The following is a 20,788-nucleotide window of genomic DNA, read 5'->3' on the forward strand; positions in this document are numbered from 1 at the left end:
TACTGCTGATGTTAAAACCATTTCTGAGATGAGAAATGCCACCGTGATAAGCCTTCTGCTCATCATTTCAGAAGAATAGTTAGTGTAAATTCTTAGGCTAACAGGCTTATTCCCATAAAAACATTGCGTCTAATTAGTTGCAGACACTTCAATAACCACTGATGGTCTGGTGCTGACTAATTACAGCTGCTAATGAAAGATTATACAACAGCAAAAGCAAAACAAAGAAATCTTTGCTCGAGCCTCAGCACATTTCCCTTTCTATTTCTTTCCTCTTTTATCCAAAGTCCAAAAAAGAACACGTCAGAAACTCCAGCAGCAGCAGCAGACTGTGGACCTTCTCTTTTGCCCAGCAGACATCACAACTGTTCAAGCTCCGCGTGCTTCCCCAGGCAGTGCCCAGAGCCCATATGGCTGGCATAGGAGACTTCAAAAAGAGGTATGATGGTGAGTAGAGGTAGAAAGGAAGGGCACGAGAGATGACATGGAAACGTGTAGCTGCTTTACAGGTAGCACGGCTGTGTTTAGTTCTTCATTTCAGCTGTGATATGAATTTGGGGAACAGGTAGGTCCAGATTTTTGAAGGTATTCAGACACCTCCATTTTGTTGTTTTTGTCAGGTTTTTTTTCCCCCTTTCTCATCTTTTGCCTCTTAATTTCATGATCGTCAGGAAGCAGACATCTCTTGATCTCTGTAGCTCACAGAATAACAGGGCTCTGGTTTCGGGTGGGAACAGTAGGTAGCATTGAACTACAAGCGAGGACAAACCTCTCCCACCATTTTGAACAGGACTATTCTCTTTTGTCTCCTGATTGCAAGTTCAGATGACTTCCTCCACAGACCAGACTCCTCTAAACTCACACTGCTCCAGGTTTTTTCTTGTTGTGAAAGTAAAGAAAGGAAAAAATTCCTTCCTCACAAGCATTATACATGTGTCTGAGGGAGGTCATTAGACATGTGAAATGCAGCAAGCTAAAGGAATAGAAACAGTTCAGGATTTGATTTGTTCTAGATTTGGTGGGCTTTACAAACTCCAGGCAGTAAGGCAGGAGTTAACTCCAACAGCAGGTAAGGAGCAGCTAGAATAAAATCCAATTCTGCATGACAAAAAGGCCTAACAAGAAATAAAAGAGGAGGAACCTCTCAGGAGAGAGCTGCCTGAAAGAGAGTCAAGAAATAAATCCGTAAAGCAAGTAAAATGTGGTTTCCAAGATGAGGCTGGGGAACCGTGGGGGGGCCACAAAGTAGCCTGGTGCCTTCTGCACAAGGCAGGCCACAGATGGTGCTCACATCCTAGCTGTCGTGGCTCCTTAGCCACCTCACTACATTCCCCTTGGGTTAAGTGACCCAGGCTGGAAGTTAAGGCAAATTTTATATTTCTCTTTTCCCTATGAAATCTAAACAAAAAATCTGAAAAGTTTCAGGGCTACTATAAACTGCTATGAGCTCTTGTAGACTCCAGGAGTATGTGGGAATGTCCAGGCTGAAGATTTTGGTCCATGCCTTCTGTTCCCAAGCAACATATTATAACCAAAAGATTGAGAAGTGTGTGCCATGCCCCTCATTCTCCAAGTTCACTCTAAGGAAAGGGCCCTTCATCCAGCAGGAGTCTTCTGATTCCTCTGCCTCAGAGTAGCAGTGTTTTGAGAACAGGACCTAAATATCTTTTGCAGAATGGTATCTTTAAAAGAAGTGAATTACTGTTGGGTGTGTTGAGCCACCATCAACTTTAAGTGTTTTGTATTTGAGTCTCTAATGTGTGGGCTTTATCCACCTTATTCCTTCCTACTTCCCAACAAAATAATTATAGTTATTAGGCTGTCTGCTCACCTGTTCTCCAATGTCATATTTGGCATCTCTATTGCTAAGCATGGTCTGCCTAGGGATTTTAATTAGCTTTGAATGAAATATTGTTCATTAATAAAACCTCAGGACAGTAAAACACGCCAATTAGTTCAGGGTGCAGCAGGGAACAATACATACTGCTTGCAAGTAAGAGTGATTCCGAGGTTTTAGACCCGAACACATGATTTTTATAGAGACCTTTTAAATTCAAATGCCAAGAGAAAATCAGGGAACATTTCAGGCACTGTCATTTGCCTTTTTGGTAAGATTTCTAAGCTAAAAAACAAACATGGAAAACTGAGTATTTACCACCTGACATTTTTTGTGCTTCTGCATTTGTACATAGGGAGTATTTGTAAAGATGCCATAAAATAGGAGGCAGTGGTTAGAGGCTGCATAGCTAAGACAATAGTGGGAGGCATCCCAGTTATTGTCCTCTTGGGTGCTGTAAGATTAAAAGAACATAGCAAGAGGGTAAATTGGTCCCTTCAGGTCAGCAGTAGTTGAAGCCAGCTCAGCTTCTCCTACATTTCTTCAATGCAACAGGGTACAGAAACCAAGAGATTTCCATGAGAGCAAGAAAACAAAAGTTTTGAGAGATGCTTTAGAAGCAAAAAGCTTCTGGGTGCTTGTTACTGCCTCTTTACATAGCACAGAGATCTTCAAACACCAGTTGGGTAAAGAATAGATGGGCAGGTGGGTTTGGGGTGCGTGCACTGCCCGCCAGCCAGGGGAGAAGCAGGCAGCCACTGCCCTGAGCAGCTGCCCACTTTGCAAGCCTTAAATCTAATTCTAAAATGCTGATGGGGAATTAAACTACACAGGCACAGATGCAGGAGCTCAGCAAGGAAGAAGCCTCGAAGGAAGAAGGCAGGAGAGCTGAAGGGCGAGGAACGAAGGCACCGCCAGAGGGAGCCCACGAAGCACCGCAGGCAGGGAGCTGCTGCCTGGTGGCACTCGGCAGGCAGAAGGCAAAGCAACATCCCCTGGTTGAAGCTTCAGCGTATTTAGCTTCATACCGATGTCTACATTGTCACAAAAAATAGACCAAAAAAAGAAATATCAGGTCTAAATGCAATAATATGCTTGATGTTATACTTATAGAACTGTTTGAAATCTGCCTTTGTGGTGTTCGCTATGTGAATTAATGAAAAAATGCTTATCGATGCTTTTTGTCAGGATTTTGGTTTTGTGCATATATGGGCTGGGAAGAAACAGGATGCTTTACTTTTTCAGTTTAAAACTAGCTTTCCTTTGTTCATCACTTTGTGATGAATTTCAGTCATCCTAGGACAACGTGAATATTTTTATCATTAGGATTTCCTTTTAGTTAATACTTTTAAAAGGTTTTGATAGGAAAAAAAACCAACCCATTACCTCCAAAGTGTCATTAATTTCACTAGTGTTGTTCCTGACTCATTCATTTGTGGTTCGAATAAGAATCCAACTGCTACTAATTTTCTGATTACGTTGATGTGGTTTCCCTTTTAATTTAATCCAGTTTTCTGCAGCTTGCTGCAATTTAACAGCAGAGACAGCCAGGTTGGGAAAAAAAAATGAGTTCAGCAGTGCTTTTCAAATTTATAGCATTTGGAAAACAGTATTTCAAAAAAAAAAAAGAAAAAAAGAAAAAAGAAACAAAAACAATTCTTACCTGTTGTGAGATAACTATAGGAAGAAATTCTTGAAGCACTTCAAAGTTCTCCTGAACATAGAAGTTACTATAGTGAAACACACCAGATGTCTATTTTGTTTTTGTCACTGTTGCAGCAACAGCAGGCACAGGCTTTGATTTATACTCATACAGCTCTCAGGAGAGGGGATGATTTTGCTTTTAGAATAGCTATTAGCACTTTCAAGTCAAGTCAGGTGCAAAGCTTCTCAGCATTGCTTCAAACTTGAGGCAAATAGCAGTTTATGCAGCTAAGAGTAGAAACAAATTCCTCGTCTGATGACTGGGCAAATTTGTACTTCATTAATGCTTCACAGCTGGCATCTCTGCAGATTTAGGAAGAGAAAGCAAGTTTATGAATCTAACAATTTCTACATTTTGCAATTAGATCTGTTTAGAAACCCTCCTTATTATCTTGTGAGCAGGATGTGAGTGAGACAGGTGTGCAGAGAGAGAGGGAATCTGGATCATGGTCTGCTAAGGAGAAACCCAAGCTCTGACCTGGTCAGACATGAAAGCATTCCCATCCTCAGCTGTAAGCACTAGATCCAGACAAATTAACTTTCAATAAAATACAAAGTCTAGCTCTCTGTGATATCCTGCTAACTATGCAGCTAAAAATATGGTGGGGTTTTTTATGCTTTCTCCTTGCACTCTCAAGATCACTTTTATCTTTAAATCTCAGTGTTTCAGTCCAGAATTTCTTTGTTTGTTTCTAAAGTGTTTGTAGACCCTTACCACAGTTGGGATTCCAGTCCATAAGGGAGATTTTTGGCACTGTCACAGGACTGCCTCTTTCCTCTGAAAGGTAGAATCTCCGCTCCTCCTACACCAGCATTCCCACCAAGGGACCAGGATGGCACCTAGGACAACCTGAACACTCAACAGCTCAAAAGCTTTAACCTGCAGGGAATTTTGTATCCACATACATGACTAAATCTTAGCAGCTATTATTACCTTGTTAGTGTAGGAAATAAAGGAGGAGGAAAACCCTCATCCTCAGCACTTTTTGATTACCCACACACTGCATTTTGGGTTCTATCCTCTAAAACATCTGGTCTCCACAATGTCATTTTTACTCATGCAGTGGTTTTACTGAGACATGACAGAGCACTTCCTGTCATTTGTTGTAAATCACAAAAAGCTGGTGATAATTTAGCAACTAGGGCTCTGGGAGGGGAAAGACAGAATTGTCTCAGGCAAGCCACCCAGGAAAACAATTTGGAGATTCTGGGGCAGAGAGCAGCCACAGAACACAGCACTTCTTGCCCTTTTGACTCATAGGCTTGCGAGTCACTTCTCTGTTTTGTCACAAAAGCTTCTAGTTGATAGCCATGACCTCTGCGTAATTCACTACCCTTATTAAAAATATAAGAGCTGATTAGAGAGAACTTAAGCTCAAGCACTACTTTTTTAAAAAATTCACATGCTGTTTCATGGAAGGTTCTGATTGTTATCCAGACTGCATTCAAAATGCAAACTGTGAAAATAGTTTAATCTCCCAGGTAGACAGGCAAATTTGGATGTTGTGTTTCCAAACCTGTGTGTCCTGCCAAAAGCCATCCTTCTCTGTAGAGCTCAACAAGCTGTAACGTTTTATTGAAGTGATTTGCACCCATGTGCCTCTAAAAGAAGCTTTTGTAGCATCTTGAATATGTAGTCTGGATGACTTGCTCTATAATTTGGTACTTCTCAGTGAATATGGGGGTTAATTCAGTTTTCTAACACATCCCAAGACGTCCAGTTTTGTGATGGAGGGAATTTGAGCGTGCCACTTCCCCTGTCTGGGCACAACTCTCTGTCTGTGTAATGAAGACATCAATTCTGTGCTGCCTCACAGCAATGACAAATGTGCTGTGATGGGTAATCAGCTACCAAGGAGAGGTCTCCATAAAATCCATCAGCAAAGAAATCTCTATAAGCTACCAAGGGGAGGACTCTATAAAAAGCATTAGTAAAGAGAATTTTATATGTGGGATGCTTGTGGATTTTCTTGTGTCCTGGAGAGTTTTAGACAATTCTGCCTTGGATATGGGGGCATAGATTTAGCAGGATTCAACTTAAATCTGTCAATGTCTTTTGTTTATGCTGCTTAGAAAGCTAAATAAAAGTGGTTTGAATCACAGAAATGCCAAACATTCACAGCTTGTGTCAGTCCTGGAGAGCCTGCATGGGATCTGTCGCATGGTCTGCACTTCATTATTTTTCACACATCATTCCTTTTCTCTGCTAAAATATACTCGTATTTTCTCCTTTTTATTATAAAGGACAGCAGAAATTAAACCAAGGCAATTTAGTCCAGACCCACTTAGGTAATCTGCACTTGCGCTGTTTTGGTTGGGTTTGAAGAAAACTCAAAATCTCCCACCTGGAGATACTGACCAGATCTAAAATTCTTGAGATCAGAAGCCTTGCCCTTTCTTGAGGTAGCACAGCCTGCCACCCATGTTGGAAATGTTGATTTAGGCTAAAGGTGGTAGGGTAAATGTTGGAAAATACGAACTGCTGTTTGTATGGAAATACAAACTGATGTTTTTGCATGAAGAATATTAGTTTAAGTTTTGTTTTGTTTCCCAGCTATTTGATTAATTTCTGGTAAGTCCTAAATTGATGTGACTGCAAAGAACATGTTTTTCTTCCATTAATTTTCAGCTAATTAAAGTAGATAATCCTTTCAGGAGGAAGCCTTTAGAACAGCAGAATGGAACGGCTGACGCCACCCCTGGGAAGTCATTAGAGGGGCAGAAAGAGCAGTCTCCCTGTGTGGGAATAGGCATCACAGATTCTGGATTGTCTTGTTATCATAAAACAAACAAGGAATACAGTACACAGAGCCCAGAATGGCATAACCAAGGTCTGAATGCCATCACTGACAGGAATTTTATCACCCAGCATTTAGAGCAGACGGTCCAGTTTCTTACGTGGCTCACAGTTTGCCACTTGAGTACTGTACAATAAAGGGCTTCATTAGGTATTAATGCAAGATGGGACCAGAATTTATGATGGTTCAGAAAGGGGCTAACAACTCAGACACTGAAAATCAACAGAAATTAGATGTCCAGATGCGTTTTGAGAATGGAAGACAGCCACTTCAACTTAATTGAAAATGATGGGGACTGCAGCCAGCAAGTGACTATGCAGACTGTCTCTCCTGCGTTTAAATGCAGTTTAAGCTCAAACTCATCTTTGCCCAGCTGGCTGAACACAAACCCTCACGGGGTTGGCATTTCAAGCTCTAGGACTTGGTGGACAAGCCCTCGGTTTGATTTATCCAGACATCTCCATTCAGCCCTGCTTTGTGTCAGGTCCCACTCCGGTTCTACTTCAGACTGACTGTACAAGGTTCAGTTTCTTAAGCATAAATGTAACTTACCAGTTGTCAAGAGTTGAATTATTGAGGTAACTCAGTGCAACAAACCTTATCTAATGATGTGACAAAAGATTATGAGATGTATCTAAAATCAAGAATTACTTTGTACCATGCTGTACTTTGTATTAGTGCAAAATACAGCTTACAAAATTGAGTATAAGTGCCTAAGACATAGTTAGTAGCAAAGAAAAAGAAAAGGAAAAAGAAACAAAGAAAAAAAGAAAAAGATAAATAGTAATAAAAGTTGTTCAAAATATGGTGCAGAAGTAGAAAATGATGTCTGTTCAGTAGGTGGTTTACAGACAGGGAGAAACTGCAAATTCACTTACTTTCACCAGAGGGAAGGCAACTGGTCTGAAGTGGAGGTGCGTCACTGCATCATGCACAGGATCTCTGTGCTAAAACAGATGTCTGCCAGAGAGGTCCTGCCTCTTCATCCTCTCTGTCTTGTCATGCTTTAAGAACTGTCAAAAATAAAACCAAAACACTGAGCTTGTAGCATAACATTTTGAGCATGCAGGGCAGCCCTGCAAGAAATGATAAGGCATCAATGCAAACTACATAAATTTATTATATTATTATTTATATTAAAGGACATTTATTTGGAAAGCAGAAAATCTCTCCTCCCCCTCAATCCCCCCACCATACCCACCCCAGTACATTGCAGCTAAGCAATACATTACAAAAGAAAATCACATAAGAAGAAATCCAGAGATCCATACAAGCCAGATGAATTTTGTTCCTTCTCTGTCTTTGTCTGAATACAGTGAAATGCTGGCTTTGCACTGGCAATCAAAGAAAGTAACTTTCTGTATGTTCAGCTAAGTATTTTTGTAAGCATTGTAAGCTCTAGAAGAGCATCTGCAATTTGAAGACTAATTTGTACTCACGCTTGGACATTCAAATAACAGGGTATTAAAATTACAGCAAGAACTGGGTGACTCAGTTTGTTCCCACTTACTGTAAGTAGAATTTTGCATTGTAAAAACAGTAGGATGTTCAAAAATGACTTGTATGGCTGCTGGAGAAATACAAGTGGAGCCATCTTCCACTGCTCTACGTACTTTCTTCCTAATAACACAGCAGAACACTGAACTTCTTTTGGTGAAACGCTGCCTGGTGGTTGGGAGAGCTCTGATGAAGCAGCAGCATCCCACTTGTGTATTTTTGATCTGAAATGTTTTAGAACTTATGATTGTTTTGGTCAGCAGTTAATATACGGCAATCTTGTACAAAAGAGATACTGCAAGGAAAGATTTTGAGTATTCCCAGAGATCTTTCAAAGACAAGAGCAAGTCAGAACTTTCCTGGTGTGGATGGTCCTGTCTCCCCTGTTAGTGAATAAAACACGAACTTGGATGTGTATTTTTGTGATGCATGGTCTCTGGCTGGTTTGTTTTGCTGGTCTGAGTCTTGTTATAAAGGTTGCCGTACTGGGTTTGGATTCTCTCATTGATTCTGTGGCTGTGCAGCTTTAGGGAAGAGAACTGACCTCCCTGTGCCATCTCTGTGATGCAGGGAGAACAAAGAAAAGCAGGCAGCAATGCTGGTCCAAGTGGGAGGGCTATGGGAGAAGGAGATGTTTGTTATTGTATACAGGTATAAAAAGATTTTTCTTAAAAAAAGAATACATTAACTTCCATCTGCCTTAAATCCATTGTGTGCTCTTAGTCTGTATTTTTAAGCCCATTTACTTGTGGTTATGCTTGTCTTTACGCACAGTAAGCTGGTAAGTGCCTTTTCAGCATCCATTTCTCATGATTATCAAACTTCTGCCTTGTGCAGTTAAATCCTCTTTAGCGTATACGCAGAAATGTGCTTGAAAAAGGGAACGGACTGCTGGTGAGGAAAAGAGCATGTTTTATAACTTGACCTCCTGTGACTTCGCAGTAAAAATGCTTGGGCTCAAGGGACGTGTGTTCTTGATTCTGCTGAAAGCTGCCTGGATGGCCGCAGCCAAGAAATGTGACATTTCTGCTCTTCACACTTCAGCCAGTGCAATGGGACCGACAGTACTCTTCTCCTCCCTTCCTGCACTTGAACTGCTGAGGTTATCCAGGCAGAAGGGCCTCTTACCATGTGCTTGCACAAAAGTGGAGCCCCGGTCGTGACTGGAAGTGCCACAGCACACGTGTTTAATGAAGGAGAGTTGCAAAGACAGGTTGGTGCTGCAGGCTAGCTCTGCTCTTTCTCTCCCACTTACTTAACATTGCATCTAACCACACCCGGAAAATCTGGTTTATCTTCAGGCACCTGGATCTCTTTTCCTGCTTATAGCAAGGAGATGAAATTTGAGGTCTTCATTTGACAAATGTCTTTATGTCGAGTACCTGAAAAAAATGTCAAGATTCAGAAACAGACGGATTGCATTTCCCCCAGCCTAACCCCGGGCTGCAACAAACTCTGCGAGCAGCATGAAAGCTTCAGGTTGGTAAAAGCCTCTCAAATTCTTACACAATATCCTCTGAGGAGTCTTCCAGATAAATGTTAGCACTCCAAAAAAATTCTTGCTATATGACACAACTGCATCCAAGGATAGAAAAGATTTTGGTGGGGGTGTGACCACAGTGTGATGCTTTGGCTTTAAATCATCCCTTCCTAAACTAAAGGGGGGCAGGGCTTTGTTTCAGGGAGTTTTGCTCAGCACTTTGTACAATGGCAGGGTGGTGGGCTATTTTGGTTGTCCAGCCACTACTGTAGCAAAAATATAGTAACAGTGACATTAAGTGGAAATTATTGGATTAATTTGTAAAATCTGATCACAATCTTGCCAAAAAAAATAAATTAAAAAAAAAAAAGACAACCATGCCTCCAAATCCGACTTGCTGCTCACAGGTCCGTGAAGCAGACGTTTGCTTTGTAAGACAGCCCTTAATGCGCAGCATTACAGTTCACCACTGACTTCTAATCATGTGGAGTAAGTGATGTCTTTAGAGACCACTTGTCACCTTCAGGCAGCAGGATCTGCGAAATACTATGTGTATTGCTAGAACCGCCTTCGCTCCCACCCCTAGCAGCTGACTCCGGGCTAGGTGTGACAACTGAACTGGCGATAGGAACAACCCCACGAGGTCCTGTACTTACAGTCACAGCTGATAAATAACTGATTCCCTGCTTGGACTAGTTGGGAGAGGCTGGAGCCAGCCTCTCAATAGCACTGCAGTTCAATTACTGCTTCCTTTTCTATTTTCCAAGCAGTGTCTGAGAACAGAGAACCAAATCAACTGCAGCGACTGGAGGAAAAGCTTGGAAAACAAACCAAGCCCACTCCACAGTGTAATAATATTCCTACAGTTACTTGGTGAACCTCTCTATGAGAAAGAAATAGAAATCCATTTTATTATTTGTCTGCAAAACCCTTATAATCTCATTCTGAGCTATGTTTCTGGATGATGTATCCCAAGGGCCAAGACAGGTAAAATGAGGCCAAAAAACCCCATCAGACCCATTTGTCCCACATGTGTTTTCATTCCCACACTAAAGAAAGCTCGGGCTATTTCCTGGTGCACTTTCTGCTTCTTCTCAGTGTGGCTGAAAATTAAATTAGTCACTTTGCTCCACCACAAGTATGTGATCTGGTTACAGTATTGGCTCGAGTTTACTTTAGCAAGCAAATCTCAGAGACAGTCTAATCCTTCAGTGCTTCCATCAACATTTTTCATGTCAGAGAAAAAAAATGAATCTACAGACTTTTTTAATGGGTAAATATACAGAGTGCACAACATGTGCTGTTCCAGAAGGTTGAGGGCCATATGACTGATAGATAATACTGTTCTTTTCCTGTTCCAATTCTGTGCTAAGAAAAACTAAATACATGTTTGAAAGCAAAGGATTCCTATTTTTAATGCAGTAGCATGGATTCACTCCAGTCTTTGTTAAACTTTGCTTTCTGCATATACCTCAACTGCCTCTGTCCAGCAAAGCACTTATGCTTGTGCTTGACTTCGACTTCCAAATACTTCAAGTCTGCTTCATTATCTGTATCTTTGCCAAAAATGTGGCCCAAATGAATAGGTCTGAGATGATCATCCAAGTTCATTCGAAGGGAAACGTGTTCTCCTTTTTGATTTGCAGAGAGCAGCTTGCTAGATGTGAATGAGAGCATCCTCTCCCTCTAAGAATGTTGCACATTAAGAGAAGAATCCTCACCAAAATCAGAAGAAGAAACTAAAATGTAGCTTTTCATTTTCTCATGCAACAGTGAGGCAGTGTAGAGTATTTTCAGATGAAATTTAGAAATGAGACATTTAGCAACAGCTCCTACCATTTATACAGACTTTATATATATGTAATTTTTCTTTTTCAGAAGTTTGTGCTGAGAATTTTTCTGCAAATACACAGGTAAGCATCTGCTATGCACTGATGGGGATTTCTGGCTCTTCTCCTATTTTATTCCTGCAATCTGTGTGTCTGCTGCTGAAGAGAAAACTGAAATCTGCTTTTGCCACAGCGCACACTCACAATTACAAAGTAAAGCATGTTCCGGGAAACTAAAGAATCGATGTAATTTATAAAGCAGGCTGCCTTCAATGAAGTCAGACGTTGTGCCACAAATATCAAATTGAAATTCATCCCACTTAATTCAATTCAGATGAAATATTGCCTTCCTAAAGCCCTGCAACATTTTTATCACTATGCATTCTTCCCTCTCTTCTGTTACTTCAGCCATTTGAGATTGTTAAGAATGAGCCAAAGGTGTCTGCAGGCCCTGATTCCTTTATCTTTTCACAAAGTCATCAGATTAGCCACAAAATGCAGGAAGCAAGAGCTGCCTAAGTGTGACTCGTGTATAGGGCTGCATTCAGCAGTAACGTTGCTCTTCTCTGCGTCCAAGTCTGGCCAGCCTTACTAATTCATTACTAATTGATTTCATTCTGTAAGAAACCAGGTCGTCTTCGGGAGCATTTCGAAGAAGCCTGCTGCTCTTCGATCGGAGCTGAGCGTCAAATCTGGGACCACACATTCCCAAGGCGAAACAAGCTAGCAGGAGCTGTCAATAAAATAATTGTAATGATGATGATGATGATGATAAAACACCTTTTCCATTTTGTGCTTCTGGATTGGTTTCTTTATGGCTGTACCCATACGGAGAGGGGAAATTTATACTAAAACAGGCGATCTTCCCAGGCCACGCAAGGTGAGGATTGTAGCACCCCCAAGTAAGGTAGGAATTGATATAATAGATATTCCCTGTAGGAGCAAGTTTAGGTGGGACAGCTTAATGAAGGCCACACCACAACCTAAGCTGGATTTTGGGTAACTACAGGAGGTATTTGCTTAATCAGAACTTAATTTAATGATGGGAGTGGTATACACAACTGATAACCAGCTGTAAACAGCTAGGAGCAAAATAACTGCAAAACCCAATAACATCTTTAGTGGACCATATTCTGCTGCCAGGATCTCCCTTGTGAGGTCCATGGCATGAGTTTTGTTGATACTTGTGTGATTGCTGCTGGATCGGAGCCCACAGAAAGCATCCTGGATGTAGTCAGAGAAAGGGCTGGTTGGAGATTTTTCTCATGGAATGGGTTTCTTTTGGAAAATGTCAGCCTCTCAAAACCCAAACTTTTCGTGGGAACCCATGTACCACAAGCAACAAAAATGGTATTCCTAGTCACAGTGGGCGAAAGGGGAAACAAAGAAAAATAAAGGAAGGAGGGGGAAAATTCTTCGCTATCCCAGAATTAAAAGTATGCATGCTAATCATATCTACATGAGATGCTGCAGTCCTGTCCCATTGAAGATTTAAACGCAAAGAGAAATAGCTGGTAGGATTCAAAGTTCTGTGGTGTATTTTGAGTTTTTAATAGATGAGAGATGAGACTCTAGACTTTGATCAAACTAGGAAAACAAGCTTTCTGTTGATTATATTGATGTTCCTCTATCATCTTCTCCTCAGTGCACATTTTGTTCACCAGCATCTCAAATTGTTCTCTTCGCCTCTTACTGCATAAGTTTAGCCACACACAAAGTGGTAATAGTAGTGCCAGTATCTTTCAACCTTAAATAATGGTCCTAAGAAATTTCAAAATTCTTGACAAGAGTTTTTTAGTGCAATTAAATGTTATGGTCTTGTTCGGACTAGCTCCTGAAATCCTGGAGAAATTTGCTAGAGGCTTATCAAGTCATTGCCCATTAATAGAAATGTCACTGCAGATGTGAGTTTTAGTAGACATCACCATCATGAAGGTGGTGCACAATGCTACTGAGCTCTTGGTCAGTGATTTCTGAGACTAAGGAACTTATTTTGAAGTAGAAAACCTTTTGAGAATCTACTGCAACTTCCAAAAAGATCAGTCTAGGCATTTTTTTTCCCCAAGAATTTGATTTAGTTGATTTAATGGCCCACATCTTGCTATTCCTGAAAATATGTCTCAATGTCTTCTGCTTGGTAGGTATTTAACTAGCAAAACTATCAGAAACTATTTGAGTATTCTTATTAATGCTTAAAATTCTTTAAAAAGATGGCAACCATCTATCACCAATTATTCCTTTAAAATTAGAGAGCATAGGCTTACGCTGTAAGTGGATCAAGCCTACTGAAAACAAAAAAGGTCCTCACTGTCTTCTTAAGGTTTGGTTTCTGGATCAGGTGAAAATGAATATAGGTGTTCACATGAAATATATTTTCAGATTAATTTAGCAGAGCACCAGGTCTAGATCAAGTTTGAACTGGGGACAAAAGCCCACTCAGAATTTTCCAGATAGCCCAAGGATGTGAAGTGGTTAATTTATGCTGGCTTTCACGAACTGGATGACTGATGCCCAGGCCCACAAAGGCATGCAAGACCTTCATTGCTGTCTAGGCAACCAACTCCTAAAAACAGTAGAGCGTGCATGTTTAAATAGTCACAGACTTGGGTTTAACTTCCTCGGTCTTGATTAATCCCCACCTAAAATATCAGGTGACTTGGTTACAACCCACGCGAGGTGGCATAGGAATGAAAAGAGCACAGATATGCAAAACCACCGTATGTAACCACCTGAGGCCACTAATGTCATCGGACAGCCAGGCTTAAATCGCATGAAACGAGGGCTCCCTTTGGGGTGAGGACACCAGTGTCAGCTGCAGATCTGGGAGATGGAGCGAGCAATTTCAGAAAGGTAGTTAAAAGTTAACAGATATTGTATAATGCCAAAAAACAAACTGTTTTGAGGAATACTTAGAGCTCAAAAAAAGGCCATCTGGTGGCAGAGCTCCCTAGGGTTTTAAAAATAGCATGACTCGTTCGCAGACATAGCCCTCACGCATTCACATGCTGATTAACCATCTGATTTGTTAGGCATTTAATTCTGACAGCTGCTTTGCGAAATTTAAGTGTGTGCATTAAGCACTCATAAAAACACTTATGGACATTATTGTACATCACACACTGTATGCGCCAGGCGAAAAATTAACATAACTGGATTGTTATCGTCTCCAAGCAAAAAGTATTATTAGCACAACTGGAACATCTCCAGTTCTGTAACCAATCACATCCAGTTCCCACTGCTAATAGGATCCTGCTCATTTTAGAATCCAGAGCAAGACGTATCAGCCTGACGAGAGCTTATACATAGGTCTAAACACTGAGAGAATAGTTTAGCTATATAAATGCCAGATATCAAATCCTCACAGTCCCAGCAGAATTTGCTAGGAAGTCTAGAATTTTGCTAGGAAGGGTAGATACAACAATAACCAAAATACCCAAGACTATCTCGATGATGTTATCCTCCTCAAAATGCACTTTTTTATGAAATCTCATAGCACTGTTAGGCAAGACTTAATCAATTCTTTCTTCTAAAATATTGGCTTCCTTTCACAAATCCCATTGGAGTAGTACGTGAGGGATTCATAAACCACAGACTGACTTTTCTTCTGGCTCTGTAACCTCACTGAGGTCTGCTCTTGCTTTCATGACCCCTTGCAGGATCTGGCAGCGAGGGAGAACATCCATTAATGGCAGTGACGCCTCACAGTTGTCTTCTGCTTCTGAGCAGCTTGGCTCCACGCATCTTGAACTCATTCCTGTTAGAGAATCCTGCCACAAGGCTTCAGATGCAGCATTAGCTGGCTTTGGACATGAACTTCCTTGGGTGATCCTGGGAATTGCCCCAGATGCACATCTGACAGCACTGAAAAGCATGGTCTGCCCCACGTCTCACTCCTAACAGCCAGAGGCTGGTTGGGTGTAGGGTGACATGACCGGCAAGGATATTCCCACTCAAACAGTGTGGTTTTGTCTGCACCCTAAGCAACAGGCTCAAAAAGCCATTCCTCTTCAATCAAGGACAGCAAGGTCAACATAGGACTTACTCCAACCTCTCGGACAACACGGGTCAAAAAATATTGCTGGGGCTAGTTAACGCCACTGCTTGCAGTGCAGCCACAAGTGATTAGTTTGCTGTAATGTCTGGGTCCATGCATCATTGTTCATAGCTTTTCGTTGTCCTCAGCTGCCAAAGATGGTAGTATGTATTACAGAAAAACATATTAATGGGATAAACACCTTCGGCAGGAGTTTGAGCAAGTTACAAGCAGAAATGCAGGTGGAAAGGATCAATACAATTTAACAAACAGCTTTTTCATTGTGTCAGTCTGCTTTTCTTTCTTTTTGTCCTCTTCTGCTGACTGTCTCAGCATGTTTAGTTATAATTTGTAACAGACAGTAAACCTATGCTGAAGGATAACGTGGAGAGCTCCTTCCATTAATCAGTACAGCAGTAACTAGTCAAGACACTGCTGACTCCACATTCAGACTGAAAACAATATCAATGGCCAGCACACCAATATCATTCCTTCACTGCCACCCTTACAACCTCCAAAAGGCCATATGGTTTTCTTCACTAGCACCCTCTAAATTTCCTAAATGTCTCAACCCCTTGGCTTTTGCTTTTTCTTGAGTGGTATGATACAGAATTTTGTCCTATGACATAGTTCTCTTCCTTAATTTTTGCCCCAATCTAACAGTAAACAAGTTACACTATCGAATGTGCAAATGCTTTAGACAAAATATTGAGCCTGCATTTCCCCGAAAGTCAGTTAACATACCAGAGAGTAACACCGTGGTCAGCAGGTTATGGTGAGCTACAAGGAATTCCAGGAGTAGTTCAAAGCTGCTAGTGTTGGGAATTGTGGACACTTTCTCATTTTCCCTCGTTTAAGCACACAGCAGAAAATCACTTGTCAATCAGCAAACAATGTAGTTGGCAGTTCCCTGCTACTGCACTTACAATGCAAAGGGAGGATAATAAAATGTGGTTAATAAAATATAGTTCAGAGATGAGCATAATTATAATTCAAAAGACAAAATTCTCCACTCTGACTGTTCTTTATAAAGAGCCAAACTGTATGACTGTGTTTCAATTATCCCTCAGTGCCAATGAGAGAGGAAATAAATGAGACTTTATCTTAGCGATGCAGAGTAACAGCATCCATCCCATTGAAATTACTGCTGCAGAAGCTGAGCCAGGCACTGAACAGAGCACAGCCTGCTGGAGGAGACGCTGGCAGGGGAACTAACCTGGATTTGGGGCAACAGCAGGGTGAGGTGCTCCTGGCCGTTCCTCTGTAAATATTACATGTGCCTGAGGTGCTCTGGCTCTCATTCTCTCAAAATAAGCTGGGTCAAGGGCAGTAAGGTGGAAGTTCTGCTTTCTCTCGGTCCAAAGTATCAGTCTCAGCCTGTTCAATGAAACCATAACATGTATGTTCATTCTAAGGAACACAGCAAATAGCAAAATACACATAACTCGCCAGATCTAATCCTAGATAGGGGTTTGATCCTAAGCCCAGAAAAGGTCTATATTATTGAGAAACCTAATAATAGTTTTCTTTCCACCTGTGGTTAAGAGTCATAGAGGCTAACCTTTAACAAGTTGTTCCACAAGGGAAACCAAACCTATCCGGAGAGCAGCCAGAAGTTCTGCCCTCTTCCATCACCTCCAATCCAGTACTCCTTTTCCTTTCCCCTTTCATTTTGCTGTTTCCCCAAACTATCTGCAGGCTTCAAGTTAAAGCCCTGTCACGCACTCGCAGCATTTCAATCAGACCCGGGGCCAGAGGGATTTAGGAATTCAGTTCGTAAGGTAGCAGATGCCTTCAGCTAAAGGTCTGGGCTAGCTGGAACAGATGCCAGCTTGTTCACGGAGCTGGTAGCATGTTGGCATAAAGCTAGCATTAGGCAAATGTTCCCGTCTTCGCAGACAGTCATCCGAAGTGAAAATCTCACCCTACTGAGGTCCGTGGGAACTTTGCCATGGACTTCTGTGAAGTCACGGTTTTCTCCGTGGCGCTCCGGTGCTTAATCACGAGCCCTCCTCTGCATAAAGACTTCACCCAATCCATTAGCTTCCTATAGACTTTTTATTTAATAGAGCAAATGCAGCCAAATATTTATGATGATTTTGCAGTGGTAATTGCATAGACTGCTCCTCCGTGGCCTGGGAGGAGTGTGCCAAAATATCATTACTGTTAATTAATCAAGTCTATTTTGAGCCAACTTCTGCTCCCACTGAAATGAATTGCATACATTTCAGTGGATTCAGGTTCTTGATAATTTGGCCTTCTTTACTCCTAGACTCTCTATTTCTTTTGGTTTCATTAAGCAAGGCTGCCTGTCCAGCAATTCCGAAGATTTCTGCTTTATTTTGGCAAGTTTCTGCAAATCAACTGCAAAAGTCTGAGGCTGAGGTCAGTGCAGGAGCACGGGGTTACTTCTGTGTATAACAGCTCAAGCACTTCCGTAATGTACCAGCCCAAAGAGAGTTTATTTCACCCATTTCCAGCTTGCTAAGGAAAGTAGCAGACATAAAAGAGTGGAATATGCTACCCACTAAGGCACTGCTCAGTACAATATTAGGCCTGTTCTTGAGTCTGGATAGCCCTTGAGGTGGAAAGATCAATGCCTGCTCCATGGAGGCCTTTGAGCTTTTACTATTTTGGTCAAAAGCCCTCAGTGTCACTACCAAAAAATTTTATTCAAGTCTTGTGAGTGCCACGCTGTACTTTGTCTGCAGACAACCAGAGCACCTGCAATCTCAAAAGTCTGCCTGCACAGCTCCTCTTCATCCATCTCAGCACAACACAAACAGAAAGAGATGGAGAAATTGTAGATTTGTTTGAAATTACAAACATTAAGCCCCCTAGTTTAGGATACGGTTGTTAAGAGGACCTCAGAAAATCGAGCAGGACGCCGCGTTTTGTGCTGCTGGCCTCAGGCCACATCTGCTGAGGCCAAGCACAGGCTGGCACAGCAGCTGCTCAGACACAGACCCTAAGCAGCCACACAGGTCCTGTTTCTAGGTTCAAACATGTTGTTTGGGGTTAAAAGTGACACCCAGAGTAACGTGTTTCCCACCCTTTGTGTGCTGTCCTCTCGCGGCAGAGCTCAGCCTCCATGCAGATGGACAAACCCGCAGCCTTACTTGCAAGAGGAAAGAGACAACTTCTGCTGGTCTTTAGTACTAGGGAGGGTTTTACCTACAGCACGTGAGCAGGATGGCATATATTGCCATGAGAACAAGTCAGCACCCTGCCCAAACCTGAAGCTACTGGAGCACGTGCCGCAGGGGAAGGAGCAGCTCAGTTGTGGAAATCCAGAGCCTGGGGAAAATCAATCCTTTCCTAAACGCTTGGATTTTGAACTTCAGTTGTTTATTTGTTTTGTTTATTTAAAAAGAACCAAACTCATGATTATAATACAGAATGTTTATTTCTCTAAATGTCTGCCTTTTTTCCCCTCCATCCTCCTAAATGGCCTCGGTGATCTTTTGTGATGAGGCCCAAAATTCCCTTCTGAAGTCCCCCAATGGGTCACGAGTATTTTTTTCCCCTTTCTAGACTAGAAATAGCCATTGCATTCTTATAATTCTCTTACAGATCGGTTCTTAGCTGGGTTACTTGATTATTCATCTCCTCCAGTATAGCACTGGGAGAAGCAAGCCTCCACCCTTGGTGTTTTTTCCTCCTCTGTGAGCATTCAGGAAAAGGAACGGCTGGAAATTCTCAGCTGTGCTTGGCTGGCACGCTTCGGAGGTTTGTACAGGCTGAAGTTGCCTGTCCTCTTCTACACCAACTGCTAAATCACCCATATAAATGGTTTCAGCCATGCAGCCTGTTTGTTTGCCTATAAGAAATCCTCGCACAAGGTTCTCTGCCTGTTTACAGGAGGTCGTAAGCTGCCACCAGACAGGTGTGTAACCTCCTGGCTGCCAGCAGAAATCCCCTCTGAGCTGAGCAGCCAACATCTCTCTTAGCCAGCAGGGGGAGATTCTGCATCCTCACTCTGAAGAAAGCATGGGAAGCAGCCTGCAGTTTTACTGTTTGGGTCAGAAGGGGAGGAGAGCATCTCGCTTTAGCACACCAGCTCTTGGCTGTCAGAAAGCAAGCTCTGTCATTCGCAAGATACCCACTTACCTAAGCTAAAGAAACCTTTAAAAATTAAACATTCTGCTGTGCAAAATAATTCTGAAAGGAATACCTGATTTTTGGTGATGTATGAGAGGATCCCACTGTTGAATTCTATTGCAGGCAAGTTAGGCGTGAAACTCTGCACTCGACGGGAATTAAGCACAAGGTGTAAATTGCAGCATTTGTTCAATACATTTTTTTAAGTGGTGCTCAAATGGTCTTGGAAAAAGACTTGATCAGACCTCATGGTAATAGCCAGGAAGCCTTCCATCGACTATATCACAGAATCAAATGCTCTTTCTTAAAAACGATTATGGTCTGTACCAGAGCTGCTTCTAAAACACCGCGGTGATGATTGTTTGGAGCTGCACAATAATTGGAGCATTACTATTGCAATTGTTATGGCAGTTTTACAGTTATGCTCTGTACAGGATAAACCAGAGACACCAAATTAAATCAGGGTCCATTGCTAGATCTTATAAGAAAGACACACCAGTCCTGGCTAAGAGTTTGTAATTAAAAGGGCTTTTCAGTCCTGGCAATACTCACTATCGGTATGACACCTAAAGGAAGGCAAGGAGGAGAATATGGCTATTTACAAAGGTGTCGCCAAGATGCAGCTTCCATAAGCCTGCATCTTCCAGGATTTGCTTGTTCCAAGAACATTAAACCTTGCACACTACTTAAATATAAGAATAATAACTGTCTGGAGCCCACTGGCTCTTTGCCTGCAGAAATAAGTACTTACAGGATATATGAGCATACTGACAGCTACCCCTGCTGCTTTTAACCTGCCTTGGTCAAAGGGGGTTAAGGGTGCAACAGTTCTCAGCTCTCCATCCTGCTGCTGTCCTGGAGCCTGGCAATGTTGCATCAGACAACAATATTCTGAACGGGGGGGGGGAGGTGATTATTTTTCTGTAAGTGAGGGAAAATTGCTTTTTGGAGGGGGAAAAAAAAAAAAACCAAGAATGTTAACCCTCTATGGAAAAAGCAGGAGATTTGAGAGCTAAAAGATACCAAGCTGAATAAATGTGAAGGATGTTGATACAAGAAGAGACTTCAGCTAGGTTCATGGGCTGTGGTTTAGTGCCCTGACACTGATTTATTCCTTACCTCATTTCACTGACACATGTATAATTACACAAATTGCTCTTGCAGGCAGAGAAGAGATTTCTCACTGTCAGGGCTGAACAGATTGGCTCAATCACTGTCAACGAAACTGTTTTGTTAATGTAATAATGTGAACATTTTTCACAACCTACTGCTAACAACAGCTAGGGGTGAGGGCTGGCAGCGCTGGAAACAGCAGTCTGTACTTCCAGAGCATGATTTTGTCTCCCTCTAGTGACTGACATCTCTGTGGGGTATAAACCCACAGGTCAATATTCAAAGGCGGACAAAAAACCTTGCTCTTTCAATAAAAAGATCCAGGGTTATATCCCCACTACAAAAAACCTGCCACATGCAGACATAGGAAATGTTACACGTATTAAAAGACTAGCA

The 20,788-nt window shown here is 41.9% G+C and overlaps 1 long non-coding RNA gene across 1 annotated transcript; it reads right to left on the minus strand.

Moving 5' to 3' along the window:
• Window positions 1-3,223: 3,223 nt before the first annotated feature.
• On the minus strand, window positions 3,224-4,615 carry LOC118177527. Its single transcript, XR_004755836.1, has 3 exons — window positions 4,476-4,615; window positions 3,501-3,844; window positions 3,224-3,361 (listed from the first exon to the last, which is right to left on the minus strand). It is a non-coding gene; the product is annotated as an uncharacterized LOC118177527 (long non-coding RNA).
• Between the last annotated feature and the right edge of the window lie 16,173 nt (window positions 4,616-20,788).

Source organism: Oxyura jamaicensis, chromosome 22 (assembly GCF_011077185.1).
Source record: "Oxyura jamaicensis isolate SHBP4307 breed ruddy duck chromosome 22, BPBGC_Ojam_1.0, whole genome shotgun sequence".
In the NCBI taxonomy this organism is placed as follows: Eukaryota; Metazoa; Chordata; class Aves; order Anseriformes; family Anatidae; genus Oxyura; species Oxyura jamaicensis.